The sequence below is a fragment of the Brachypodium distachyon genome, chromosome 1 (genome assembly GCF_000005505.3).
Source record: "Brachypodium distachyon strain Bd21 chromosome 1, Brachypodium_distachyon_v3.0, whole genome shotgun sequence".
In the NCBI taxonomy this organism is placed as follows: Eukaryota; Viridiplantae; Streptophyta; class Magnoliopsida; order Poales; family Poaceae; genus Brachypodium; species Brachypodium distachyon.
In genome coordinates this window covers 36,616,596-36,622,595 of record NC_016131.3, presented here as the reverse complement: position 1 = coordinate 36,622,595, position 6,000 = coordinate 36,616,596, and positions in this window count along the sequence as shown.

Below are 6,000 nucleotides of genomic sequence, written 5' to 3'. Positions count from 1 at the left end.
ACCGCGACGCCGACCTCCTCCCCATCGTGGAGAAGATCAAGGCCCTTCGGCTAGCCGGACTCTCCGACCTCAATGTGGCGCGGGTCTTCATCACCCGGCGCATCGCGTCGCTACAGCGGCATTCCCTCCCTGCGTGGGCGTACACGGGGGCCGGAGACAGGACGCTCCTCCGCCTGCCGCGCCAAGCAAAATGGCGCGTACGGACGCTGGCAGCGGCGCCGACTCGGGGACCAGTGGCGTCGCTGCCGCGCCTGCCGGCGACCCAGCACCGGGTGGCGCCGGCACCAGGTACAACACCCTCCCCGCTTCCTTACCTGCACTTTCATTTGCCAGTTAATCCTGCAACTGTACCTTCCTTTTCCACAGGTGACGCTCCGCCCGCAATAGACCCCCCGGCGACACCTGCCGGGACGGAGGAGGAGGGGGAGGCTCCCGCAAGGTACTCATCCAGAGCCCCCGCGTCTGCCTCTGGGCAACTCATTTAGCTTCCCGATTCTCACCATTTCCGCTGTTGCAGGCCCAAGCGCGCCCGCACCGGAAGCGGGCGCTACAGTGACTGACCTCGACTCCGACGTTGAGGTCACGGGGACGGCGGAGGAGCCGGAGGAGCCAGAGGCAGCCCCGCGCCAAGCCCTGCTGCTCCGGCCACAACGGGGGCGGCGACCACCGTTGCCACCGGACCGGCGTCCGGTGACGCGCCCGCGGCCGCAGACGCCGCCGGCGCGGATTCTTCTGCTACCCAGCAGGAGGCGGCCCCTGCCGGGGGCGCGGCAACCCCACCAGCCCCGCAGTCCCCAGGCGCGGGTGAGGGGGAGGTTGCGGAGGAGGAGCAGCAGGACGCTCCCCCGCAAGCGGACGACCCCCCGCGCAGCCAGACGGTGGTGGCGGGGGCTTCGTCGTTGTCGGCTACCACCTTCAGCACTGACCTCGGAACCCTGGCCGGGGTGGCTTGGAATCCCATCACTTGGCATCCGAGCGTCTTCGACCAAGGGCACCGGTTCCTTGACGCTGTCAAGGACCAGCAGCTGGCCTTCATTACCTCCTTCAACCAGGTGAGGGAGCACCAGGCGATCGCCAAGAGCCAGCTCGGCGAGGTGCGGCTGGCCGTGGAGAAGGAGTGACAAGAGCTCTCCCGGTTGCGGGAGGAGACTCGCCTCGCCCGGGAAGCCCACGACGAGGCCACAATGCCGGTCGTCCCTGAGGAGGAGCTCCACCGGCAGTTGGAGGCTCAGCGCGCCGAGCACCAGGAGGCCCTGGGCTCGCTGAAGGCGGCGCAGGCGAAGGCCGAGGAGGAGCCCAGAAAGGCGCTCGCCACGGCCCAGGCCCGCCTCGACGAGAAGAGCGACCTGATCACCCGCTACGCCGGCCAGATCCAGGGCCTGCGCGTCAAGCTGGAGGTGCAGACCAAGGCCACCAAAAGTGCGGTGACCGTGGCAGCCTGGCACGAGATCCAGCTCAACGCCGCCAAGGACAAGGTGGCCCGGCTCGAGACCGAACTGGCCGCTGTCTGGGAGGAGCTCACCAGGGCCGATGAGGACAATGCAGCCAAGGCCGCGGAGCTCGCGTCGCAGGCGGGCCGCCTCCGCAAGGCCAAGAAGGCTATGCTCGACGTCCGGTCCACCACGGCACGCTGATCGGGCAGCGGCAGCTGGAGACCGAGAAGCCGCTCAAGATCGCCCAAGCGCTGCGTGACCTGCTGCCACGGTTCGAGCTGCAGGCCGCAGAGGTGGACGGACGGACGTCTCCACGCTGATCCCGTCCTTCTCTGACTTGGTGGGGAAGTTCGTGGCGCTCGACGTCTGGATCTCCAAGTTCGGCGCCGACAAGGTCGCCAACTGCGTCCGGGAGGTTGTCAGGACAATCCTTCCGAGGGTGCACCTCCAACACCCGGAGTTCCCATTCTAGACGTTGCTGGACGCTTGCTCGGACAGCGAGGACGAACCCACCCACACTCAGGCGGTGAGTGGGTTTGTCGACGAGGTGGTCGAGCGGATGCAGCGGAAGCCGGACCCCGAGCTGTCCCCGGAGCCCCCAGCGGAGGATGCCGGCAACTAGTCGCCGCAGCCCCCTGCCGGCCCTTGCCGTTTCCTTGTGTTATCTTCTTTTGTTTTCGTTCCCTGCAAGTGTGGCACTTGGCGCCGTTTGAACAATTACTGTCTTATTAGTCCATGTAATCGTTTGATACTTTTGTTAATCCAGTTCTTTAGTTCTTTGTTCCCGGGGTTGCCTCACGGGGTGGATCCCTTCGCCCTTGTGTGTTGTGCTTTGTGTTGCCGGGGACTCGCGTGCAAAACACTTAACCGGACCAGGGACCCGGGACGGACCCGCAGTGCCGACCTGGGGCCAAGCTGCAACGGCGAGCCACTCCGCTTGCGAGATAACTACTCCCAAGCATTCCCTCACGGGACGGACCCAGAAGCCGCACGGGGAGCGCACTCCCCCCGCAAGCGTCCTTCTAACACCCCGACCACACGCAGGTTTCGGGACCACACTTAGCGAGGCAGCGTTCAGTTAGGTTTAGTTTTCAGAGAGTCTATTGTTCAGGTTCAAGCACGTAGCTTTTCGTTCGGTCCCGTGCTCGGTATGCTTGCCGGAGGGGTGCGCCTGGAACGCCGCCCTTGAGAGAGCCTGTTTGAGGGATGCGGCAGGAACGCTGCGGCAGGATCGCCGCTGGCGACAAGCACCGATGACGATGCTACCGCTGCGTCTCCGCAGCAACCCTCGCTTTCGGGGGAGCCCTTGCCTTCGGAGGGACCTGTTCCGAGGCGTGCTGTAGGGATGCCGTGACATCCTTGCCACCACCGGCAGCGCGGGTGGCGAAGACATCACGGCGTCCCCGCAGCAATTGGGGAGATACCCTCTGGAGGGATGCCGCAGGGACACTACGGCCGTGCACACACCGACGCCAAGCGCTGGAGGAATGCACCCCCATAGTGTCTCCGTGGCAACCCTCACCCCAGAGCCGCTCGCTAGAGGAGGTGTGGCAAGGACACGGTGGCAGTGCACCCGCCAGCGCCGAGTGCTGGTGGGATGCACCACAACCGTGCCTCTGCGGAACCCCTCAGTGTGGGCTCGATGGAGGGATGCGACAAGGACGCGATGGCAGTGCACCCGTCGGCGACGAGCGCTGGAGGAATGCACCACCATCGCGCCTCTACGGCACCGCTTGCCTTTGCAGCCTTTTCCTTGGCTTCGCTCTGAGCTGTTCCATGGCCGGGATGCCCCCTTTATAGGCGCAGGGGAGGAGCTTGCCAACGCACACGCCGAATCACCGCAGCACATGTGGCTCCCCGCCCCTTGAAGTGCGGTGCGATCTTCGCCACTCTGCATGGCAAGTCGCTGTGGCACACATGGCAGCTTCCTCCTGAATCAGGTGCCTTGAAGTGCGGTCACTCCACACCACAAGCAAGATTCCACCTTTACCCTGCACATTAGATTCTTACCAAGCCCGAGATGCTGCAAAAAATTTCGAAATTCACGAAAACACAGAGCAGTATAGATAACTCTCTCTCCTGCCTCCAGCCCCCGGGCATAGAAGGGTCAATGCCAAACTTGGATGTGAGCACTTTTATTTCCCAGACGCAGCGACTGCGTGATGCACGTTACGGGGAGCCCGGCAACTGCATGTCCCGTGATGCACGTTGCGGGGAGCCCGGCAACTGCATGTCCCGTGCCGAAGTGATCCGGCAACGGGTTAACGTTTTCGAGGCTTCGTCAGCCCCCTGCTCACAACCAAGTATGGAAAGAGACTACTGTGCACCTAGAGCAGGAGACAGAAGAGGGAGGAACATGCAAATAAACGAGGCAATCTTGAAATTTGAGAAAAAGCACTTATCTTTCTTCACAGCAACTAGTGGTTTACAAACGGGGGTTGCCCGGCTACACTAGTTGCAGAGGTATGCATCGGCGGCATCACCTGAGGGTCAGGCTCCGCCGCTTCACGGGTAGAACTTGCGCAAGTGCTCAATATTCCAGCTATTTTGCACCAGCAAGCCTTCTTGGGTTTCCAGCCAGACAGCCCCCGGCCTGGTCACCTGCACTACCCGGACGGGGCCCTCCCATTTCGGAGTCAACTTGTTCCCGGCCTTCGTTCCTTTTATCCGGCGCAGGACAAGGTCTCCGTTCTCGAGCCCCCGGGGACGAACTCGCCTGTCGTGATAACGACGGAGTCCCTGCTGGTAGCGCGCGGCTCGCACAGCAGCCCGGCACCGAAGCTCTTCGATGAAGTTCAGATCGTCAACCCTTTGCTCGTGTTGGCTGGAGTTGTCGTATGCACATACCCGGGGAGATCCGTGCTTGAGCTCCAGGGGCAGCACCGCTTCTGCCCCGTAGACAAGGGCGAAAGGAGTCTCGCCCATTGCCCGACTAGGTGTGGTCCTGATCGACCACAGCAGGGGCTGGAGCTCCTCGATCCAGTGCTACCCGTGGCCTTTGAGCTTGTCAAAGGTTCTCGTCTTGAGCCCCCGCAGCACCTCTGCGTTGGCCCTCTCCGCCTGCCCGTTGCTCCTCGGGTGAGCAACAGACGCGAAGTGAATCTTGGTGCCCATGCCCTCGCAGTAGGCCTTGAACACCGCACTCGTGAATTGTGTGCCGTTGTCGGTGATGATGCCATTAGGCACACCAAACCGGCACACAATGCCCTTGAAAAACTTGATGGCCGCCTGGGCAGTCACCTTTCGAGCTGGCTCCACTTCCACCCACTTAGAGAACTTGTTGATGGCCACGAGTAAATACTCGTAGCTGCCAACTGCTCTCGGTAGCTTGCCGACGATATCCGGCCCCCAGACCGCGAATGGCCACGAGGACGTGATGACCTGCAGGGCCTGCGCCGTCTGGTTGCTCTTCTTCGCGTGGAACGAGCACGCATCACACGTCTTCACCAGCTGCTCCGCGTCGGCCAGGGCCGTGGGCCAGTAGAAACCGTGCCGAAACGCCTTGCCGGCCAGCGCCCGGGAGGCCACATGGTGGGAGCATGTGCCTCGACGTATCTCCTCCAACAATGCGCGCCCTTCGTCTTGGGGCACGCAGAGGAGCTTGACTCCATTTGCACGCCTGCGTTAGAGGTTCCCGTCTACCACGGTGTACATTTTGGCTTGCCGGGCCACTCGTTCCACGGCAACGTCGTCTTCCGGGAGGGCCTCTCCCTTCAGGTAACGGGCGATTTCCACCGTCCAGGGACAAGTCTCCCTGCCAACGCATGCCGCTATGTCAGCGGCATGGACCTCCGCTGTTGCGGGGTTTCCTTCGGTTGCCGGAGGGGCTTCCCCGGTGACCGGCTTGGGGGCGACTGAAGGCGTCACCTGCCTCTGGCAGAACACCCCCGCCGGAGGCTTCCGGCGTTCTACTGCCATCTTGGACAGCTCGTCAGCCGCGAAGTTGTCCTTCCGCTTGACGTGCTCGAATCGCAAACCCTTGAACTTGCGTTCTAACTTGCGTACTTCCTCCATGTACGGTGCCATCTGCGGGCAGTCGTAGTCCTTGTTGACCTTGTTGATCACGAGCTGGGAGTCCCCGTGAATGACCAGACGCTTGATGTCCAGGGCGATTGCTGCCCGCAACCCGGCGAGCAAACCCTCGTACTCTGCCGTGTTGTTAGTGGAGTTCGGGAAATCGAGTTGGATAGCAAACCTCAATTGATCCCCCGTCGATGAGTCGATGACGACCCCAGCGCCGGCTCCCTGAAGGCTGAACGCGCCGTCGAAGTACAGGATCCAGTGGCCTTCGTCCAGCTTGCCTGGCAGGCTGGTCTCCGGCCCTCCTCTTCTACACCCGTCGACGTCCACTCCGCGACAAAGTCCGCCAGGGCCGCACTCTTGATGCTCTTGGAGTTGGTGAAGTGCAGATCGAACTCCGACAGCTCCATGCTCCACTCGGCCACCCTCCCGGTGGCTTCGCAGTTGGTGAGGGCTCGCTCAAGGCAGAACCCCGACACAACCGTGACGCGGTGCTCCTGGAGGTAGTGGCGCAACTTGCAAGACGCTAGCAGAGTCCCCAGCAGGA